General features: G+C 50.4%; 1 long non-coding RNA gene across 1 annotated transcript; it reads left to right on the top strand.

The window, feature by feature from the left end:
- Positions 1-21,997: 21,997 nt before the first annotated feature.
- Positions 21,998-24,193, top strand: LOC123567557 (uncharacterized). The gene is made up of 3 exons (XR_006690569.3): positions 21,998-22,333; positions 23,150-23,257; positions 23,919-24,193. It is a non-coding gene; the product is annotated as an uncharacterized lncRNA (long non-coding RNA).
- The last annotated feature ends 276 nt before the right edge of the window (positions 24,194-24,469 follow it).

The following is a 24,469-nucleotide window of genomic DNA, read 5'->3' as shown; positions in this document are numbered from 1 at the left end:
TGATCCCCCCACCTCAGCCTCCCAAGTAGCTGGGACTACAGGTGCACACCACCACACTCAGCTAATTTTTGTATTTTTTGTAGAGACAGGGTTTCATCACATTGCCCAGGCTGGTCTCAAACTGCTGGGCTCAAGTGATCTGCCCATCTTGGCCTCCTGAAGTGCTGGGATTACAGGTACTAATCCCATTCATGAGGATGAGCCGTTGTGATTAATCACTTTCCCAAAGTCCCTACCTCTTAATACTACCACACTGGGGATTACGTTTCAACATGTGAATTTTGGGGGACACCAACATTCAGACCACAGCATCCTACCATGTGATAGGTTTTGTGCTGAGATTTAGGCTGGTAGACAAGAGTCCTGTCTCCTGGACAGACAGTAGTGCACCCCCTGCTGTCCCTTGCAGCATGGTGCAGCAGAGGGGCTTCGGAAACCCCTGACCTCCAGTCCTGGCCTCTAAATAGGATGCGGTGATGTGTTCGTAGGTAGCTGTGTTGCTTTTACCACTAGTCCTGAAAGATGGGGCAGGCAGTGGTGTGTCAGGATGAAGTCTTGCAGATACGGAAGAAGCTTTCAATGTTCCAGGGCCCCAGAAACCCCGGATGCCTGATTTTAGAAGCAAATCCAGTCCTCTCCTCTCTTTCCACTCTGACTTGCTCCCCTCCATCAGTCTTTGTTCAGGGTTAAATGAGATTTTAGTTATCATATAAAGCTTCCAGCCATTTTAAACTGGGGAAGAGAGGCCTGGGTAGAAGGAAGTGGAGGGCAGGGCTGCACCTCCTCAGAAAAACAGCAGACTCCGGTTGACGTGTCTGAGGGAAGACATGGTGACATTGTATTGAGATGTACACAGACAGGATGGGTGGGCCCTGGGCATCTTCCTTCTGTGCTGGATGGGCAGGCTCTGGGCATCTTCCTTCTGTGCTGGGAGAGGTGCTGTTATAATGGGCAAGGACTAGGGTAGAATGTTAGTGGTTTGTTGTTGTTGTTGTTGTTTTTGAGACAGTGTCTTGATCTGTTGCCCAGGCTGGAGAACAGTGGTGTAATCATGGCTCACTGCAGGAGCCTTGAACTCCCAGGCTCAAGCAGTCCTCCCACCTCAGCTTCCTGAGTAGCTGGGACTACAGGTGTGCACTACATGCCCAGATAATTTTTTTAAATTTTTCTTTCATAGAGATGGTCTTGCTCTGTTGACCAGGCCAGTTTCAAATCCCTGGCCTCAAGCAATCCTCCTGTCTAGACCTTCCAAAGTGCAAGATTACAGGTGTGAGCCACTGTACCCAGTTCAGTTTCTATTTCTCTATCTGGGGCTTAGCTTGAACACAACTTTGCTTTTGCTAAATGAAAAATATTGACGCCATAATAAATGCAGTAAGCTCTCTTGGACGCAGTTCTAAAACTGTTGAATTCTTCATACTGTGGGGTGGCCCCATTAATAAGAGAATCACTGCAAATGGAAGTCCAGAAGTACTGAGTCTAGGTCTTCACATCGGGACTAGTTTGACAAAAGCACTGGCTGTGAAATGGAATGATCAGGCCGTCCCCTGAGTAGGTGCACTCTGACAGCCAGAGATCCCAGTGTGGGAAGCCCTGCACTGAACATGGACCTGGGACCCAGTCTTGGCTCTACCATTTGCCTTGAGCCTCGGACAAGTCACTTCATATCTCTGGACCAGTGACTCCCTCATTTGCAAAATAGAAGAACGGATTGGACTTGACCCCTAAAGTACCTTCTGACACTAAGGTTCTGTGATGGTGTGAAGTCATGAACAGGAGCTGCCGATGCCCCAGGCTGGGGCAAAGAAACAGGAGCTGGCCCTCACGGGGGCACTGTGAGCCCTTGAACACACATCAGGGATGGCCGTTTATTATGAGGATAGACAATGGCAGGATGGTCAGGATGACTTGCTACCAAATAGCATGGACAATATAAATGTATTTTTGTAATGAAATATGAAGCTCAAAATCATACAAAACAACATTATAGATATTATTTAGGGACATATGCCTAAGAAAACTTAATAAATGTTTGGTAGGAAGGGAAATGCAACTAAGGAAACTTTCACGAGGGCTTCAGTTATAAAGTTTATTGTGTCAAGTGGTGGGTACATGGGTGTTAGTTTTCTATTACTGTACAACGAACTATAGTCATCCCTTAGTATACACAGGGGATTGGTTCCAGAACCACATCCCCTCCCCGCTTTATACCCAAATCCACACATACTTAAGTGGGCCCCGAGGAACTCGAGTGTACAAAAAATCAGCCCTCTATATACACGGGTTTTGCATTTTGTGAATATTGTATTTTAAATTTGCAGTTGGTTGGAAAAAATTCATGTATAAGCAGATCTATTCAGTTCAAACCCATGTTGTTCAAGGGTCAACTGTACTGCAAATTTAGCAGTTTAAAACAACACGCGTTATCTCGCAGTTCAGTGCCTTGTCTTACCTGGGTCCTCTGCTTAGGGTCTTAGGCTGCTGCTGTGAAGATATTGACTGGGCTGTGTTCTCCTCTGCAGGCCTGGCAGGGGAGGAATTGGCATCCAAATTCCTGTGGTTGGCAGAATTGATTTTCTTGCAGTTGTGGGACTGAGGGTCTGGGCTTCTTGCTGGATGTTGGTGGGAGGTCACCCACAGTTCCTAGAGGCTGCCTGCAGTTCCTTGCCACGTGAGCTTTTCTAGCATGGCTGCTTGCTTTAGCAAGGAAAATTTCTAGAGTTAGCTGGCAAGGCCAAGTCTTCCACAACATAATGTAATCATGGGAGTGACGCCCCACCACGTTTGCCAGTTCTATTAGTTAGAAGCGAGTCAGAGGCCCTGCCCACATTCAGAGGGAAGGGATTATACAAAGACTTGGATACCAGGAGGTGGAGATCACGGGGGCCCTCCTTATATTCTTTCCAGTGCCGTAGGTGTTGATTATGTCATTACATAATTTTGTATGTACAGAACCATGATTCATAAACCAATTAAAGTGGTCTGTGGCCCGGGAGCTGTGGGAACATAGCGTAGATGAGGAGGGACTGCTCTCAGATGTGGTCAGGCAGACTTCAAGGTAGCATCTGAGCTGGTGACTACCAAGTGACTTTTCCTGACACCCAGGGGCCCACATTTACACCTGGAGAATTGTTACTTGGCTCAACATGCCCAGCATATGACCTTGCTGGATGCCTCATGACACCCAGAGACATATGGACACACCCGAGGCACATATCCACAAACACACAGACAACCCCTCCCAACACCTCAAACCCGAAGCGTGGGGGTCTACAGTGGCAGAGCCGGGTTTGCCGTAGTGAACTTTAGGTTCAGCGGCATTTATGGTGTCAGTGGTCCAGACCTTGCCTTTTTGATTTTAGGCTGTTAGAGCCCCACTGACTCAGCCCAGCCCAGGCAGTCCAGCCAGAAGATCTCACAGAGCAAATTCAAGGACAGAAGAGGAAGACTTTACGGATTCAAGTTCAGGAACTGCTAGGGCTGCAGGAAGAGGTCCCTTGGACCACCTTTGCTATCTTCAAGTGATGCATCATGTAGTCAGGACAGGAGTGTTCATAAGAGTTTGCAGAGAGGTCTCCAAGCATATGGAGATGGATCTATGTGTGCACACATTCACGCATTGGTTTCTAGTAGACTTTCAAGGGTATCTGCACATGCACATCAGTCCATGTATGTCTGAGGGCAGAGACCGCCTTCTCTGTGTGAACTCTCCAAGGTGGCATGTTTGCTTTCCTGATTCCTGCTCCAGTCTGGCTCACTCTCCCTGTGCTCTGGGCTGGACTTGGGTGCTGCTAGCCTGTGGCAGAGGAGTGGCCAGAGGGCAGGCTGCCCTGGCTCCTGCTGCCGAGTCAGCTATAACTCATGGAGGCAGCTGAGGCATGAACAGCTGCAAAGCCCACTTCCTGGTGCCTCTGGAGCAGATGGTGCTCCCTACTGGCTGCCTCGCTCTACTTCTCTCTTAGGTCACCTTTCTCCTTTCTCTGTATTTTTTGCTTTTCTTCTTGTACCTCTTCACTACCATTTCTCTCCTGTCCTCTCTAGTCACATTTGGGGCTACTTTGGCTGCATTGTATGGCTATCTGGGTGCTTCCTTTCAGTTCTTTATCTTTCTGTTCCTTATATCACTTTCTATCCACGCCCTGCCCACCTTTCTTTCTCCCATTTCTTTCAGCCATCAGTAGCTGCCCTTCTGTTAAACAGCATCATCACCACCATCACCATCACCATCACCACCATCACCACCACAACTATCATGATCACCACCATCACCATCACCACCACCATCACCATCACCACCACCACCACCACCATCACTACCATCACCACCATCGACACCACCACCACAATCTCCACCACCACCACCATTACCACATCACCACCACCATCACCACCACCACCATCACCACCACCACCATCACTACCATCGACACCACTATCGACACCACTATCACCACCACCACCATCATAACCACCACTATCACCACTACCACCATCTCCACCACCACCATCACCACTACCACCACCACCATCACCACCATCACCACCACCACCACCATCACCATCACCACCATCACCATGACCACCACCACCACCATCACCATCACCACCCACTACCACCACCACCACCATCACCACCACCACCATCATGATCACCACCACCACCATCACCACCATCACCATCACCACCCACTACCACCAACACCACCACCATCATCACTACCATCACCACCACCACCACCATCACCACCACCACCATCATCACCACCACTATCACCATCACCACCACCACTACCATCACCACCATCACTACCATCACCACCATCAACACCACCACCACCACCACCACCACCACAATCACCACCACCATCACCACCACCACCATCATCACCACCACCATCACATCACCACCCACTACCACGAACACCACCACCACCATCACTACCATCACGACGACCACCACCACCATCACCACCATCACCATCACCACCACCACCACCATGATCACCACCACCATCACCACCATCACCATCACCACCCACTACCACCAACACCACCACCATCACTACCATCACCACCACCACCACCACCACCATCACCATCACCACCCACTACCACCAACACCACCACTACCATCACAACCACCACCACCATCACCACCACCACCATCACCACCATCACCATCACCACCCACTACCACCAACACCACCATCACTACCATCACCACCACCACCATCACCATCACCACCATCACCACCACCACCACCACCATCACCACCACCACCATCACCACCACCGCCACTGCCACCACCATCACCATCACCATCACTACCACCACCCACTACCACCAAAACCACCCCCACCATCACTACCATCACCACCATCACCCCCACCACCACCACCGTCACCACCACCATCACTGCCACCACCGTCGCCACCACCACCACCATCACCACCACCACCATCACCATCAGCACCACCACCATTACCACCACCACCACCAACACCAGCACCACCGCCACCACCAGCACCACTACCATCGCCACCACCATCATCACCATCACTACCACCATCGCCACCACCATTGCCACCACCAACACCACAATCACCACCACCACCACCACACCGCCGCCATCACCGCCACTGCCACTACCACTGCCACCAACACCGCCATCGTCACCACCACCGCCACCGCCACCACTATCACCGCCATCACCATCACCGCCATCACCATCACCACCACCACCATCACCATCACCACCGCCACTGCCACCACCATCACCATCACCACCATCACCATCGCCACCACCATCATCACCACCACCATCACCACCATCACCAGCACCACCATCACCACCACCACCGCCACCACCACCACCATCACCACCATCACTGCCACTACCATCACCATCACCACCACTACCATCACCACATCACCACCACCACCACCGCCACCACCACCATCACCGCCACCACCAGCGCCACCACCACCATTGCCACCACCACTGCCGCCGCCACCATCACTGCCGCCACCAGCGCCACCACCACCACCATTGCCACCATCACCACCACCACCACCGCCGCCACCACCATCACCACCACCACCACCGCCGCCACCACCATCACCACCACCACCATCGCCACCACCGCCACCATCACCACCACCACCATCACCGCCACCGCCACCATCACCACCACCATCACCACCGCCACCATCACCACCACCATCACCACCGCCACCATCACCACCACCACCATCACCGCCACCACCATCACCGCCACCACCACCATCACCACCGCCACCATCACCACCACCACCATCACCGCCACCACCACCATCACCACCACCACCGCCACCACCACCATCACCACGACCATCACCACCGCCACCATCACCACCAGCACTACCAACACTACCATCACCATCACCACCAACACCATCACCACCACCACCACCATCACCGCTACCACCAACACCATCACCATCACCACCACTACCATTACCAGCAGCAGCAGCAGCAGCAGCAGTAGCAGCAGCAGCAGCTCTTCTCCTTGTCCTCTTGTGTGTCCTCTTTGTTTTATTTTCCCAGACTCACAGTGAGCAGGCATGTGCAGGGATTCAGAACCCACTAGCTTTGAGTATGTGCCTGACCCCTCAATCCCCACTCACTTACAGTACTTGTTCGTAAGTACCCATAGCCAGCCCAGTGCTCCAGTACAATAAAAAATGGTCTTATTGTATGCATGCACCTATTTGCTGATGTATACCCCTGAACAGACGTGACACATACCCAGAGAAGGGGCACAGACACCTGCACATTCTGGGCCACACATACACTGGGGGCATCTGACCAGGCAATCTCCCACAGCGACAGCAGACAGCAGGGTGGGTGCTGGGTTCTTGCGCTTCCTCCCATGGCTCTGCCCCTGCCAGCCCAGCCCTCATTCTCCTGCAGTTCCTCCTGGTTCTTCCCCAGGGATGCTGTATGGCCCTGCTGGGTTCCAGGGCTGTAAATCCCCTCTGGAAGGGACTGTAACCTGAGGAGCCAGCAGGAAGCCTGAGCCCCCCGGATGGCTCCTACCTAACCCTCTGCTCCCTCCGACAGCATTTCCCATCACTGTGATTTAAGGGCTCCCTGGCAGCCTTTAGCAGTTCCCAGTGCCCTTGTAGAAGGGTGATAAATCTGAGGTAACTACTGTCGGTGGCTGGTCATAAACCCGTCACGGCCTGCTGCAGTGGGGCCAGGCCTGCCTGCTGCAGCCCGGTGGAGTCTGTCTTGTCAGCCAGTCGCCCTTGGATGAGTCCCAGGGCACCCGTGCCTGGGACATTATTTATGAGCCTCAGACCCCAGGATCAAAGTTGCTGTCCATCAGAGAGGGTAGGGCAGCCCTGCTGGTCCCTCCTCTCACCCAGACAACCTCAGGCTGCTGCTGCTACTTAACCTTGAACGGTAACACGTTAGACAAAGCCTCAGTACTCCTGGCTTCCCCTGAACCCACTTCCCCACCATCTCCAAGTGCACCCCACCTTCTGCACCCATCAGGACAAGGAGTCTGGGGGAACTTTGGTGACAGAGTTGGGGCCAGGGCTTCAGCTGGAGAGGGGCCTTTCCTGACCCACTGCTGCCTCTCCCTGCAGCCCAGCCTGGCTAGAAGGAGGGAAGCATCGGGCCCCCAAGGCCCAGGATTTTGTCTAAGCAGCCCTAAACTTCCCTCACTGGGCAGGCAAGTTTGAGGAGGAGGCACTCATCCTAAACAAAGAGAGGGGTGTGTCTCCAGACTCTAACTCTCTGGGCTGCCTGATTTCCTGAGGCCGATTTAGCTCCAGACCCTCCCTCATTTATGCTCGGAAGATGGCAGTCCACAAGGAGAAGGGGGCGCAAGGCGGTGACAGAGAACAGCATTAGACCTGGAATCTGAAGACTTGGGAGTCAGTCTTTAGATACTTCCTAACTGTGCAAATTTGGGTGGGTCACTTGGTCTCTGTAACCCTCAGGGGCCTCATCTGTACAGTGGGGATAAGAGGGCCCTCCTTGTGGAGTAGTTAAGAGCACCCAGTGATGAGGTATGGGAAAGTGTTTTGTAAATCCTACAGAGCTATGCAGAATTTAGCCTTATTTGTATCCTCCTCTTTCTCTACAGAAATCTCTACTGCAATCAACAGAATGCACTTAGGCCCGTTTATACATAGAATAATTTATTGCAGAGGTGGGTGGTTTATTGGGAGGGCCAAAGAACCAGACTTGGACACTTAGCCAGAGCACTGCAACCAAGAGGAGTGCCTGACACACCATGACCACCTCGCCTGCTGCTCGGCCCTGTGGTTCCAGGGGTGAGAGCCCAAAGCCCCCAGCACAGGTTCTTAGTGGACCCCAGTGGCCCAAGCAGCACCCGGAAGAGCCGTCTCTCACCTGACTTTCTTCCACCCAGAGGTCACATACAGCAGCGTCTGACTGGGAGCAGCCAGATTGCAATGAACCCTAGCTAAAAGGGAGTCCTGGAAATGTAACTGCTTTTTTTTTTTTTTTTTTGAGACGGAGTCTGGCTCTGTCGCCCAGGCTGGAGTGCAGTGGCCGGATCTCAGCTCACTGCAAGCTCCACCTCCCGGGTTTACGCCATTCTCCTGCCTCAGCCTCCCGAGTAGCTGGGACTACAGGTGCCCGCCACGTCGCCCAGCTACTTTTTTTGTATTTTTTTTTAGTAGAGATGGGGTTTCACTGTTAGCCAAGATGGTCTCGATCTCCTGACCTCGTGATCCGCCCATCTCGGCCTCCCAAAGTGCTGGGATTACAGGCTTGAGCCACCGCGCCCGGCCTGGAAATGTAACTTCTAACTTTCCAACAAACTGGAAAGGGCGTTGGGCTGTGGGAAAGCCTGTGCAACAAATGACCCAGTTTCTTCGTCAAATCAACTGCTATAGGAAGAAAGAGAGAGAGAGAGAGAGAGAGAGAAATCTGTAGATTAAAAGTAATTGAACAGACATAACAAATAATTGCAATGTGTGGAGTTATCTTCATTCTGATTTGAACGAACTGTTCCAGAAAAAAAAGCAAGACAATCAGGGAAATCTGAACATCGATTCACTATTTGATGCTAGTAAATATTAGTATGCATTTTTAAAATGTGTGATGATAGTATTATAGTGATGATTTTAAAAAATCATCTTTTAGAAATGCACAGTGAAATATTTTTGGATGAAATGATACATAAGATTTGCTTCAGAATAATCTGGTGAAGTGGGACAGAGGCAGTTTCTGGAGCCATGGAGTGTCAGTGTGATCACCTTAGAAGCTGGGTACAAGGTGCATAGGGTTGTTCATACTACTTTATTTTTGTGTTTGTTTGAAATGTTTGATAATACAAGATTTTGACAAGCTTTACCTCAGTGCTGCTCAGTCGCTGAAATCTTGCCTCTGACAGGTGCCATGCTACACAGCCTCAGTCCCGTCAGTAATGGTTTCATTACAGTGAGCCACCCACCACCAGCAGCCTGTCCTCTGACGCTGACCAGCTCTCTGTTGCCTCCAAATGCAACGTGTTCAGAAAACCAGTCCTAGATTCTCACTTCCTTGAGAGTTTCTTGCTTAGAATCTCTTCCGGTATGAGTTACTGTTCTAAACTGGGGACAACAGATTTCACTCTGGCTGATTTAAGCAGAAAGGAATTTATTAGAGGATATTACATAGAATCTTGGAGAGGGCCAAGACACTGCTACATGGCCCGGAAGAGCACAGTCAGGAGAAATACCCGAGCGTCTCACAGGACAGATCTGGTGGAAATACCGCTCTGCTGCCCACTCCTCAGGGGAGACATGATAGAAACCCCCACAGCTGGCCTGGGGGACTTAATCCCCTTGACCTACCACTGCTTTCCTTTTTTTTTTTTTTAAACTCTATAGTTCCTCTCTTCATCCCCTCCCCAGGTTCACATGGGAATTCTCTTGGTGGAACTTGGTCTCACATGAACCCTACCTGCAAAGGAGTCTGGCAAATGTGGTTACACTCTTTCCAGTCTCTTTGGTGCAGGAAAACAAACTCTGCCTTTGTCTCTAAGACAGCTTTTTCCTTGGTCCTCCAGCTCCCAGCAGAGGGACCTGCCCTCGCCACTGGGCGTTCTTTTGTTGTTGCCTGCCAAAGAAGGGGTTATTAAACCCAGGCATTGTCGGGGCAGATGTTCTGCTCAATGTCCTTAACATGTAACATCTTCACAGTTGTAGAGCGTATGAAGAGCTCTCCTATACTTTTTCTCTGTTAGTCCTCTCAGTAAGCTTGAAAAGTTGTCATTATCATCCCCATTTTATATTTGAGGAGATTGAAACTCAGGTTAAGTGAGTTCCCAAGATCATAGAGCTGGTACATAGCAGATCCAGTATCCAAATTCTTTACTTCCATTCCCTACTCCCCACTCACATAGGCGGAACAATTTATTGCAGCTTTAGTTTGTGGCTTGATCTCGCTTTTATAACTAATCATCCTTCCCCACCTCAGGGCTGCAGCCAGTCCTTTGTGCAGCCTTGCCTTATACCAGATTTTGGTGAGAGATGGCACAGAGTAGCAGTTAGGGCATAGGTCCTTGAGTTAGAATGCTGGGAGCTGCTTGTGAGCTGGCTGACCTTGGGCATGTTACCTTAACCAAAGTGACTAATAATAGTGGTGTTATGGTCTGAATATTTGGCCCCAACAAACCTCACATTGAAATTTGATCCCCAGTGTTGGAGGTGGGGCCTAATGGGAGGTGTTTGGGTCATTGGGATGGATCCCTCATGAATGGCTTGATGCTATCCTCATGGTAATGAGTGAGTTCTCGCTCTGTTAGTTCCATGAGAGCTGGTTGTTAAAAAGAGCCTTCCTCATTTCTTTTGTGATTTTGCTCTCTTGCTGTGTGATCCCTGCATGCACCAGGCAGGGATCCCACCATGAGTGGAAATAGCGTGAAGCCCACACCAGATGTAAATACCAGCACCATGCTTCTTGTACAGCCTGCAGAACCATGAGCCAAATAAACCCTATTTTCTTTATAAATTACCCAGTCTCAGGCATTCTTTCTATAGCAACACAGACTGAGAAAACTCATGATACCCTATCTTGTTATCATCCAGACTGAGACAAGTAGCATCTATTACCTTAGTGACTTATAGATAGGATTAAATGAATGATCACAAATGAAGAGCTTAGAACATAGTAAAAGTACAGTAAATTTTACTATTGCTACTGTTTGGGGTGGTAGAGCCAAAAGCAGCAATTGTTAATCGCTCAGAAGACTATTCTCACACATTCCTGGCTTTTGTTTTGCCAAATTCTAGGTTCATTGATGAGATTGTGCTGGATTATCTTGGAGAAGGGGGCAGTGGGAGGAAAGTTTGAAGGAAAGCAGACTAAAGGGACATGTTGGAGGGGGGTCCACGGTAGCTGGGACTGGAGCCATCCTTCCTTATGGGACCCCAGGGAGGTGACAGGGCCTTAGGGCAATGGCTGCAGGGTATCCCAAGAAGATTGACACTCAGCAGAGACCCTTCCCCAAATTGGCCCAGAAACAGGGACCCATCACCCTTCATGAATCATGAGAATTGGTCAATGAGCATACCTGTGTAGACAGAATGTGCAGAGACCAGCAGACTCTCCTCTAAATGTTCTGCAATGTGGGAGACCCCAGAGTCTTTGCTTGCCTCTGATGGTGCATGGACAAGGAAGCTTTAATATGGCAAATTGAATTTCCCTCTGGACTGGCAGGATGGAGGCTTGGAGCGGATTACATTTAATCTGGAGGAAGAAACGAGACTTTTTAAACATCATATGTTGGAGAGCAAAATCTCTTACTCATGATACCCTATCTGGTTATCATCCAGCATGAAGTCCCAGCAAAACCAAAATTTAGGCAAAGATTGCCTTGGAAACCTAGGTCTCTATTCCTCTGGCCTTTTCTGGGGTACAGCCAGAAACCAAAGCTCTTTTCTCTTCCCTCTCATTATCAGACTCGCACCCCAGTGAGGACCTGAATGAGTCAGGTAAACACAGATTCAGATCCCAGCTCTGCCACTTAGCAGCTGTGTGTGAGGTTAAGTCACCAGTAAAATGAAATAATTAAATTCCCTTCAAAGATCTGTCATGAGGATGGTGCAAGACGACGGAACTCAAATGCTGTTTGTAAGCTATGCCTGTAGGTCGACGTGCAGTGTGGCTACTGTGCTCTTGTGCAGATTTAAGCCAATGAGGTATGTGAGGGCTTTGCAGTGTGTTAGCTTGGCCGGGCAAAATTACATTATCCAGAATTCATTTTCCAGGGTGCTTCTGGATAGGGTGGGCCACAAGTGATAGTCTCTCATGGAAGTTGGGGGACAGAAGGAGGCAGGGCCATTTTGTTACATATACTCCCCTTCTTATTCAGTCAAACACTAATCTAGGTGCTGCTGTAAAGGGATTTTGCACATGTAATTACAGTCCCTAATCAGTTGACTTTAAATTAGGGAGATTATCCTGGGTGGGACTGACTCAATCAGTTTGAAGCCCTTTAAAAGAAGGCTTAGCCCTTCCCTGAGAGAGACTTATGCCTGTGGGATTAAGCCTGCCATGACTTTCCCTTCCTGACCACCAACTCCTCACTTGCATAAGCCAATTTCCTGCAACAAATCCATACACATCTCCTACTGGCTCTGCTTCTCTTTGGGTCTCTGACAGGTACAGGGTGCCTCTCCTGGGACACAGAGTTGTAGGAGGCATTGGGGAACAAGGAATCAGGTGTGCCTGGTGGAGGAACCCCTGTGGAAGCCCCTGCAGTGGTACCAGAGGGATGCATAGGCTGTGGTAGGGCAAGCCCTGCCTCTGCCCACATGTCTATAGCATTTGTGGCACCCTTGCTGTCCATCTGCTGGCCTGGCACAAACACAGGGCCACATTATGGCATTTAAACACTGAGTGAGATAGGCATCATTATCTCTGCTTTTCAGATAAAGAATCAGACTCCGAACTGAGTGACTGGCCTGAAATCACTTGGCTAATAGGTGGTGGAAGTGAGTCCTGGCTTACCCGAGGGGCCCTCACAGCCACCCAGCAGCACTGCTTGTCTTCTTAGCTGCTTTATAACTGCTCTGCCCCCGAGTGTCAAGTGTCTCTCATCCATGGGCCAGGCCGGAACTGGGGACGGAGACTTAATAATGTCGGCCAGACCCTTTCCCTGCCCTCCTGGGGCATCTAGTCCAGGGATGCCTCTCTGGGGAAAGTGTGGCTGCATCAGAGCTAACACTGGACCTGCAGGAAGCTGCAGAGCTGGCTGTCCTAGCTGGTCCTGGTTGCCCTGAGCAATACTCAGGCTTACTGCCTTCAGGTGAAGCCTCTGAGGAGGTAGATACTCTGGGCCTGCAGGAAGAATGGAGCCTCCTGGCACCAGCAGGAAGTGGGTGGCAGTATCCCAGGGTCCCCTGGGCCTTGTTAGAAGCACTGATAATGACTCTGGAAAGTGCCCTCGCGAGGGAGGCCTTGAGGAAGAGGAGTGCAGGATGCAAGGGATTACCTTCCACCTTTCCCTGCACGCTGCCTCCAGGTAAGCCCTCCTGCCCATCCAGCCCTGAGGGGGCCCTTCACAGATGTGGGGAAACTGAGGCAGGTAGATCTTCAGCATCGGTCAGAGTGATGTGTCTCAACACACATCACAGCAAAACTGACAAGAGAGTATTTCCTGATCTGGGTGGTAAATTGCTTAGTTTTAAAACATTAAAAGTTTATCTGTTCTGGCTATCTGTATAAATAAAAGACTAGCCCCTGGCTTCTCCTACTTAGTATGATATGTGTAGACCAGCTTCTTCCTCACTGACTCAGTAAATATTGTTTGAGGGTCCATCATGTGCATGCAGCCCCACCCAGGCAAGGCCCCACAACCGGCTGAGGTGCTTGCTGAGGGCAAAGGAAGCATGGACTGGCCAGTGGAAGCAGTGGTCATAAGCGCCTGCTAGGGCCACATGGCCAGTTGTAGAAACAAGGACTGTATTTCCTTATGAATATGTTTTTACATGTGTTTCCAGTAAGTACTTTTGTTTTCTTTCCCTCCCTCATTTCCTACCATTTAACATAAGATGCCTTGATAGTAGTTAAGTTTTTATCTGAGAACTTAAGTTACAGGATATTAAAGGGGGGGAGTGTGAATCAGGAGAAGAATGAGTGTCAAACAGTTAAAAGTTCCTACTCTGATTCAGCTTACATTCTAGTCAGGAAGAGAAATAAAGAAACAAATACATAAAATATATAGGTATCAGTTAGTGATAAATAATACAAATTAAAGCGGGGAAGAGGGACAAGGAGCATGCGTGTGCACATGTGCATGCATGTGTGTGTGTGTGCAAGTGCAGGTGTGTGCATGTACGTGTCTGTGTGTGTGTAATTTCAAACAGGGTGGGTGGGGAGAGAAGACCTTTCTAGAGGTGACATTTGAGCAATGGGAGAGAGCAGGTGCCAAGGTCCTGGGGGAGTGGTGTTAGAGGAGGCCTGCTGTGGCTAGAACAGGAAGAAGGAGGCAGAGCACAGCCTGGCAACAGCTGAGGGGTCATGGGGGCTGGATCACACAGGGCTCATGCTGAGGACTTTGGTTTTTTACCCCAGGTGAGACAAGGAGCAGGACAAAACTTTGAGCTGAGGAGTGGCATGCTCTGACTGACTTAGGTTTTCATTCTAATGTCGTAGCTGCCCTGAAGCCTGACCCTGCACATGGCCATCTAGATAAGGAGGACTGTCCCCCTGGACAGTCACATGGTACTAGCTGCCTCCTGCTTCCCACCCAGACCTATTGCAAGTGTGTCAGAGGCCTGAGGTCCATGGCTTTGTGGACAGGTGGCTAGAGAAGGGGAGTGTGGTAGTGCCTCTGCCTCCTAGCCCAGGGCTCCAGCCCTTTGTTGGCTTTGTAAGGTTTTTGAAAGGCTGATGTGCAAATGAACCTTGTTTGATTCCATTCCATGAACATGAGCCAGGGCCTTCTTCTGGGCAGGGCTGAGCTGAACACTGAGGTTGCAGAGATGCCCAAGGTGCCTCTCTACAAATCGGAGCCTTGTAGAAGGAGACAGACCTGTCTGTGATACACTCACATGCAGTGTGGCGGGGCTCTTCACATCAGAGGAGGGAGCAGCCATGGTGCTGGGGGTGGGGAGTGAGTGGGGGATTTAGAGAGTGCATCACGCTGGAGCGGGAGTGTTACAGGCTGACCAGGAGGGAACACCGTGAACAAGACCCAGACATGAACATGTGTAGAAGAGTCTCAACCTCAAAATAGATGGGAAGTCAATCAAAGTTCTTTATTTTCTAAAACAGCTTAAATTCTTTCTATCTCTCCCTCTTTTTCTCTCTCTCTCTCTTTCTCTCTCTCTCTCTCTCTTTTTTTAAGACAGAGTCTCACTCTGTCACCCAGGCTGGAGTGCAGTGGTGCAAACTCAGTTCACCACAACCTCCACCTCCCGGGTTCAAGCAATTCTCTTCCCTCAGCCTCCGGAGTAGCTGAGATTACAGACACGTGCCACCACGCCCGACTAATTTTTGTATTTTAGTAGAGATGGGGTTTCCATGTTGGCCAGGCTGGTCTGTAGCTCCTGGCCTCAAGTGATCCTCCCACTTCAGCCTCCCAAAGTGCTGGGATTACAGGTGTGAGCCACCACGCCCAGCCTAAATTCTCTTTTGACTTTGTTGGTTCAGGGGAGTGAAAACTTAACCTTGGTAATTTTGGGTGGGGACATTTGCCTTTGCCATCATCTGGTCCTGAAGGCCTGATCTGGTTGCCTTGTAAAGCCCTAATCCCTGACTAGCCCTTGCAGCCTGTGGCTCCTCTGCTCCTTTGACCCCAGTCCGAGGGGGATGCTGGGGTCTCTGAGAGCAAGAGGGAGGGAAGTCTGGTCTCTGAGAACCACATGCTGCAGAGGATTCAGGGTCCCTCCCTGACATCCACCACTCGTGACTCTTTGGGCCTTCGGGGTATGGTTTGGGAAATCCTGTCCCCAGCACACTGTGTCCTAGCCAGATGCCCTGGGCAGGGGGTGGGGGTGGGGAAGGGAGCACTAGACCAGCTCTGAGAAATTCCCTCAGGTCCCCTCTTGGTGCCCCTTCCTTCTCTGGGCACTGGCCGCTCTCAGGAGTGTGTGTATGGTGGGAGCATATGGGGAAGGTGGTGGGGGGAGCGTTTGCAGATGTTCTGGCCAAGGGAGCCTCTGAATGGGGCATTGGGGACCCCGAGACCTCTCAGCAGGCATTCTAGAGGCTTGTCGGCTGCCCCTGCTGTTTGGAGACTCTAAAGAGCCGGGATTTATGTCCCTTCCCCGCTCCCACGCCTCTGGCTGGGGAGGGTGGCTCATTTTTCACGAGTGCCGCGTGACTTTCCAGACTGTATTTTCAGCCTCGGTTTGACGTCAGGCTCTCACGGTCCCAAAGGATGGGCTTTGTACATTTCCAGGCCGCAGGCCGGAGCCTCCCATCCCTTTGGGCCTCTTGGGCGGTCCCTACGGCCACCTCCCGCAGCTCCCTGGGGGCGGGAGGAAGCTGGATGAGGGAGGAGGGGAGGTAATGCCGGGAAGGGGCGGTTGGTGGGAAGGAAGTCCAGGTGAGCCAGGCCCAAGTTGGGAGGAGCGTGCGCGGTGTGTCGGCCGGCAGGTGGGGGTGGTCCGGGCGCAGGAGGCAGGCGGAAAGCAGGAGCAGCAGGGGGAGCCAGGCTGGCCGAGCTGGGAGGTGGGCACGTTTGTCTCAGGCAGCTCATTGCCTGACACCCCCGGGAACGGGCTCTGCCCCGAGGCCTAAAATGAGGGGAGGGAAGATGAGGAAATGGGGGTGGGGACGATGGAGAGGATGGAAGGGGCGGGGGCTGCGGTGGTCTGCTCGGAGCAGCTGCGTCCCTGCGGGTTCCCCTCATTTAGTCCTCAAAACAACCTTGCCGCGGGTTGTGGTTGTCTCTTTTTCACAGACGGATAAAAATGTTTGCGGGGAGACTGCTCTTGGCCTCACCCCAGCTTTTGTTCAGCATTGAAGGGGCAACATGTGCTCTCTAGTTGGGCACCCAGGTGTGCCTGAATTTCATCACAGCGGCCCCAAAGTGCTGGCCATGCTGTATCTGGGTGTCTCCATCCTCATCCGTCTGTGAACTAGGGCTCCATCTGTGCCAGGTACCCCAAATACTGTCAGGAGACGTCAGTTCCAGTTTTTGCCCTAACACTTTCTGTGGGACTCCAGGATAGGCATTTACCTGTCTGGGCCTCGACCGCCCCATTGCTTTGTGCCTGATTAGGTGAGCATGTCCTGGGCTGAGGAAATTTTCTCTGCAGCCTAGGCCCCATGCTGCTCCTCATCCCACACCTGCTCTCTGGTTAATGTCATCCTTGGCCCTTGGCAGTCCCCAAGCAGGACCTGGAGTGGTCCTTCAGCCCTCCCCTGCCTTACCCAATCCAGGCAACTGCCAGGTGCTGCTGAGTGTGCCCCTTAAATACCCTGCATTCAGGGTCCTGAATGCTGCCCTCAGCCCGGGCACTCACGGCAGCCATCTGACTGGCCTCTCGCTTCACAGTCGCGCCCCTCTCCAACCACCACCCGCAGCTCATCCTCTGGCTTAAAAAAATTCTCCTGTTCACCTATGGAGTAAATTCATTACCTACCTCAGCAGGCAGTGGAGGGGATTAGGTGGGATGATGGACAGAAAGTACTGCACACCAGGCCGGGTGTTTGGTAGATGCCTTTCTTCAAGGCTAGTTTTTGCTTTTCTTACCAGTCCCTCTTTCTGCTATGAAAAGTATCAAGTGATCTGAAAATGTGAGTGTCAGCCAGGCGCGGTGGCTCCATGCCTTTAATCCCAGCACTTTGGGAGGCCAAGGCAGGTGGATCACCTTAGGTCAGGAGTTTGAGACCAGCCTGACCAATACGGTGAAATCCCGTCTCTACTAAAAGTTTTTAAAAAATTAGCCAGGCATAGTGGTGTGCACCTGTAATCCCAGCTACTTGGGAGTCTGAGACAGGAGAATCACTTGAATCAGGGAGGCAGAGGTTGCAGTGAGCAGAGATGGCGCCACCATATTCCAGCCTGGGCGACAGAGTGAGACTGTCTTAAAAATAAATAAATAAATAAATAGGTAAATAAATAAATAAATAAATAAAAGAAAATGTGAGTGTCACTGTGACACAGCCGGATTCCTGAGCCTCCCTTCTCACCTCTCTACCTGTCATGGTACCCCAATCCCCACCCCAGCAGCTGAGGCTTTAAAACAGTCTGTCACCCAGTTCCCATCACATGGCCTGGGGCCAGGCTCTAGTGGCCCCCTGGGTGGTAGTACGCCAAAGTGGTTAAGCACAGAGGCTTTGGACTCCAACCCCAGTTCTGCCACTAACTAACTGTGTGATCTGGGCCAAGTTGCTTAATCTCTGTGTGCTTCAGCCTCTTTACCTGTAAAATGGGAGTGATACTAGATACTATACTTCATAGGCTTGTTACACGAATTACGTTAATTTATATACATAAAGTAGTTAGAACAGTGCCTGCCCCCCCCAAAAAAAAAGCAACCCACAAAAAAGCATTCAACAAATATTAGCTTTTGTAATTATTGCCTAGAGTACAATAATAACCTCCCAAATGGTGTCTTCCTGCTTCCAGTTTTGTCCCCTCCAATACATTCTCCACTCAGTGCCCAGAGAACTTTCTCTGTTGGTCCCATGCAGGACTGCCAGATAAAACACAGGATGGTCAGTTCACATTCAAATTTAACTGGATGTCTGGTATTCTTATTTGCTAATTTTGGTAATTCTACACCCATGCTTAAAATTTTCCCCTGGTTCTCCATTAGCTTTAAAATAAATCTAAGATTTGTAGCATAAAATTCAAGCTCTCCATGCTTCAAGCCCCTGCCTTCACCATTTAATCTCGTCTCTTTATTTCTTATCACCCACAGCCCCCTCATCTTCTGCTCCAGCCACTTCCAGCTGCCTTCCTGGAGTCCCAGAGAATGAATCAGAGCATTTTGGAGCTAGGCAGACCACTCACCACATTTTCAGCTGAGGCAGTTGGGGTCCAGAGAGGTGAAGGGCCTGCCTAGTGCCACACAGCCAGTGGGTAAGGTCTATAGTGCTCTTACCAGGACCTCAAACCTTCATTCTGAAACACCAAAAGCCACTGTCAGGCCAGAGATGGACCCTCTTGAAACAAACATATTAGCTTTGAAATCCCTGGCCTCAGGAGGACCAGCCATGTGCTTCTCATCTGGGGAGTAGAGGGGAGGCTGGATCTGCTGGCCTGGAGCAGTTCCTAGGGACTGGCCTGGCAGGCTGGAATGCCCAAGAGGTTTTGAGGGGGCAGGAGAGATGACCTGGAAGTATTTGGGACTCAGGTAAGGACACACCTAGGGTATAGGAGAGTGCTTCCGGGACTTGAGGCTGGAAAAGCAAGGCCCTATTTGCAGACCTGTACTTGGGGGTTCAGCCTTAAATGGAAACTTATTTCCTTGACTCCAGGCAGCTGAGAGTGAGGACACGTTAGGCTGGGGATTCTGAAATGGGCAGAATAATCCTCAAGGGCAAACACTGAGTGGAAGTCATCCTGATGGGACTGGACGCCTTTCCCACTGGGCACCTGGGCAGGTCTCACCATTCTGCAGTCACCCCCAGCATAAAATATGAAGTGGAGCAGCTTCCCTGCCAGATCCCTGGGAGGCTCTGGCTCCGTTACAGCGACTCGATGAAAATATCTCTGCTCAGTGCTGAGAACTTGGTCTTAGTAATTGACTTGTATAATGTCCAAAGACTGTGCATATAACTGGCCCAAAGTGATGCATCATCTTTCGCAAAAAGATTTATCATGGAATCTGCAGCAGCCTCCCGTTTGTCTGGAGCAGAAATAGGAACAACTCCCCTTGCCAGGAGTCATCCTTTGTCTTCAAAGCAAATTCTTCCATGGTTGGAAGCTTCCTGGGCCCAGGCTGAGGCCTATGGCCAACTTCCTGGCCAAGGTCCCAGAGTCCCAGCATCTCTATCTGAGGAACCTCAGCCACAGGCAGCAGCTCCACAGAAAATGGAGCACTGGGTTTAGGAGTCCTGAGTTCTAGGACTGACTCTGCCATCAACTGGCTTGTGACCTTGGACAAGTCACTGAATACCCCCCGGGCTTTTCCTTCTCCATCCATAAGATGGAATTTGTGATTTCTGCTTGAACTATCTCACAGGAGAAATGGATGAGGAATTACCCACCACCCAGTGTGTAGAGGGCCCTCATAGAATCATGGTTTAGAGCATGGGCTTTGGGATCCGAAGGATCTAGGGTCAAATCCTAACTCTGTTGTTTGGTTATGTCACATTGGACAAGTTTCTTAACCTGTCGAGAAAGTGGGAACACTAACACTATCTACTTTGTAGCGTTGTAAGGAATAAAATGAACAGATGCACAAGGAGCTCTTAGATTATGCTGCTATGCACTCAGGTATTAGCTGGAGCTTTCATTGTGTACCCAGCTGCCTGGGAGCAAACAGGAAGCGTGAGTGCAAATGTTTGTTGTTATAAGACAGCTCCATCACTACATGTCATATCATTTAAACAAACCCTTCAGTAACTCTAGATGAGGAAACTGTGATTTGGAGAAGGTAACGACTCACACAAGGTCACCCACCCAGTCAGTGGCAAAGGCAAGCTTTCAATCCATTCTGAACTGACTCCAGGGACTGTGTTTTTCCTGACACACACTGGCTTATAATGTAGCTGGAGAGAGTCAAGGTGTTCAAGTGAGTAACAGTAAGGATGTGGAGCAGTGATGTGCAGCGTGTGTAAGCATGGGACTATGGGGGCTTGGGCTTATTTTCCACTTTTGCCACCTTTTAGCTGTGTGATCATGGACAAGTCACTTACCCTCTCCAAGTCTCATATATGTCAGGTTCTTGGCACAGTAAATGGTGTTCCATGCGATACTTCTTACTGTTGCTGTTAAAGGCAGGGTGTGCTATGTGCTGAAGGATGGTGCTGTGGCCACTCATAAGTGCTGGCAGAGTTGGCCTGTGGAACATCACTCTGGTTTGGAGGTGATCAAGCCAGACAGGTAGGAGTGACATTTAAATGGGACTTTGAAGGACAGAGAAGCTTTGGATGAGTGGAGCCAAGTGGAAGGACCTTCTGGGCAGAAGGGATGATGCACAGAAAGGTGCTAGGTATGAAGTCTCAGCAGAATTCGAGGTGAGGTGGAAGCTGGAAACCCACAAGGAAATGCTCCCATTCATCTGCCTACTGTAATAGAAGCAACTGCCTTCAAAATCACTTTCTACGTGCCACTTTGTAATCATCACGTCTACTGTTCACAGCCATTCATCAGGGAGGTGACATTATCCCCTTTTGCAAGATAAGCAGTTGAGGCTCAGATAGACTGAAGAAGGTCCCCAAGGCCATGAAAGTAAGTGACAGCCAGGACTGAGATTCAGGTCTGTCTCCAAGGTGTGCCCTATCTGCACTGGCATGCTAAATACCAACCCCTCCCAGGCCCACCCAGATGACTTTGTACTTCCATTCAGTGCCCCCTGTTACAAGCCAGAGGAGGGGTTTATAGAATTAGGTTGGGCATTGTCTCAGGACTCCAGCAGCTTGCAGTTCTGGTAAACACACACAGTGTGGGTGCTCAACTGGTTGAGAAGCACAGAGGAAGTGTGGCATTCACACGGGCTGGCACAGCCTCCCTTATCAGACTACATGCTCTCACCCTTCCATGTGGGAGGAGGCTGTGATGGTCAGTCTGCTGGCAAACAGATGGTGGGGTGGGGGCAGGTGAGGTGCTCTGCCCTCTGCTTCACCCCTGTCTTCTGACCTTACCCCTAAGATCCACCAGGACAATCTAAGTGAAGAAGGAGGGAGGCAGAACCTCAGGCTGGGACACTCTGGCTGCTACCAGGCTCCAGCATGGGGAATTTTAACCTCTGTGAAGCCTGCTGGACTGCTGTCTCAAGACCAGGTGGTGACAGAGCTCACAACTGCTGCTGACGGTCTTCCGGCTTAGTGATGATGTCTGCTTTGTTCTTGGTCTCTTTCAGGAATATTTCAAAGCAAGTGTTTTTTTTGTCTTCTATGAATCCATCTCCTCCTGGACCCTCACTGCCAGCTGCTTGCGCCCACGTGATTGAACCATATGAATCAGCTATGCGGTTGGCAGCCGACCTATCTGAAGGCTTGGTCACCTCATTCAAATATACTCTCCCCTACTCCGCCCACTCAATTCCTGCCCCACTATCTGGTACCCCTGAGAATGCTCCTTCTCATCCACCTGCCGGGCTACCTCCTTCTCCTCACCTCCTCCTGGAAGCCTTCCCCAACTCCGGTGGCCTGTCCTATTTCTAGACCTGAGAACTGCCTGGAGCATAGCTTGTTGGGTAACAACATTCTCTTCTACTTACTTATCCATATGTACATAAGCATGGGAGGTCTGTGAAGGCAGGAAGTGTTCTTTTCTTGCCTCTTCATCTTATCCCCAACACCCATCAAGGAAGGGTACAGGACTTGGTGATGTTTGAGGGATTCAGCAGTGGAGGCAGATCTGAGACATTCTGATCAAAAAGATTTCCATGGATTACCAAGGATGACAGCTAGCTTTGCTCAATAATGCAAGACCTCTCATGATGTGTTAGCCACCGTCTCCCACATTTATTAGCCAAGGGGCCAGGACTGAGCCTTGGCACAGATGAAATGATCTGTTTTCACCTTCTTTGGAGAACCTATGACTCCAACTGTGTTGAACCACCTGGTGATTCAAAGTCCCACTCATCAGAGTCACATTTAAATCTGTGGCCCACCACAGACCCCAGCCAGAGGCCCCAGTTAGATGGAGAGGAATCTGACAATGACACATAGCCTGGTTCTTGCCCCAGTTTTGCAACTGACTTGCTGTGTGACCTTAGAAGAGTTAGTCTACCTTTCTGGGTCTTCTTGTTTTCATCTATATAAACAAGGGTAGTGGCCTAGAGGATTGTTACGGTGCTTTCCAGCTCTAAACCTTTGATTCCCTGACTCAAAGGCAAGGCTTCTTGAAGAAATATATTCCTCTCCTGCCAGCCAGCCTGGGGAAATCGATAATTCTGTCAGAGCATCCTTGCAGTAAACCTAGAGCTCTGCAGTCTCCCCCAAGACTGGAAACTTTATGTTTATTCATTGTTCATCCTCGTTCTCCCCCTCCTTGGCCCTCCCTCCAGCCCTGCTTCACTACCCCACCCCCAATCCAGGACACTGCAACCTGCCATGAATGAAGAGTGGCTGGTCACATGGCCCGGTCACCATGGTGACGGATCCCCGCAGACGAGGTAGGCATCAAAGTCACATGAGAACCCCGGAAAACTGGCTGAGGTATTTATAGAAGCAGCGGCTGGTGCCTTTATGGAAATGGGTCTATATTTGACTCTGATACTGAAACCTCCATGCTGTCCCTGGGGCAAGGCAGGTTTTGCATCTGATTCTCTCTCCTCGTGCCTGGTGGGGCAAACATTCCCCTCCCCTTCCTGTTGTCTCCTGGCACAACCCCCCACCCCCACTCCCAGCTGATACCGGTCCTGCCAGAGCTGACTCCCCTAGTCTGTTTACATTGAATGATGCTTCCTTCCAGGCTGGAGTTTGGGGCCCCAGGATGCTGGGTGTGTTAGGAATTTGGGACACCCTTTTCCTCATGTACAAACTGGAGGAATGTCCTTGCTGCTCTCTAAATATTAGAGGGATACTGTTTTCCTCAAAGCCTTTGCCACTTGTTTCTTCCTTAAGAGTTTGGAGGTTGCTGGTAAAGGGAGGGAGGATATTTCCAAGTCCAAGCCACAGAAAGGTTCAGCCACCTCTGCCCTTCATGGGTATGACAGTCGTGTTCCAGAAAAGCGAGCCAGCAGGAACTGTTGTTTTTGAGCACTCACTTTATAAGTTATCTCATGTAATTCTTACCACACCCTATAACAGACTGCTTTTATCCCCATTTTACAGATGAGGACAAGGACACTCAGAGTCAGTGTGAGAACCTGGATCATCCAATTCTAAAGTCTATGCTCTTCCCACGGTCCCCTGCCGTGGAGTGTGGCAGATAGTGTGCCCAAAAGGAGGAGGCAGGAGGGAAGGCTGGCGCTGAGGACAGAGTCACAGAAAGGGCAGTCTAGAGGAGCAGGGAGAAATGCATTTTGTTATTTTAATGAACAGGTAACACATGCACATAATCAAGAAAAAGAAATCGAACAAAATTAAAATAAATCCAATACTAAGTTTCCCTTCTCATGGTCCTCTAGTGTCCGGTCCCCCTCTGCAGAGGAAGTCACTGTGGCTGGTTTCAGATATTCTCCTAGAGATCTCATGTGCATATAGGAGCAGATATGGATGGACTGAATATATATGGTAAAGACATGTGGCATGAAATTCAAAAGGTGGATGATGAAAAGTAAATCTTTCTCCCATGCCTGCCCCCACTCATGCAGTTCTTCACCCTAGAGGCAAGCACTATTATGTTTCTTATGTCCCATTCCAGAAGTATTCAATGCCTCTGT

Source organism: Macaca fascicularis, chromosome 1 (assembly GCF_037993035.2).
Source record: "Macaca fascicularis isolate 582-1 chromosome 1, T2T-MFA8v1.1".
Taxonomy (NCBI): Eukaryota; Metazoa; Chordata; class Mammalia; order Primates; family Cercopithecidae; genus Macaca; species Macaca fascicularis.
Note: the sequence above shows the minus strand (reverse complement) of the source record. Positions and strands in the feature narration are given on the sequence as shown.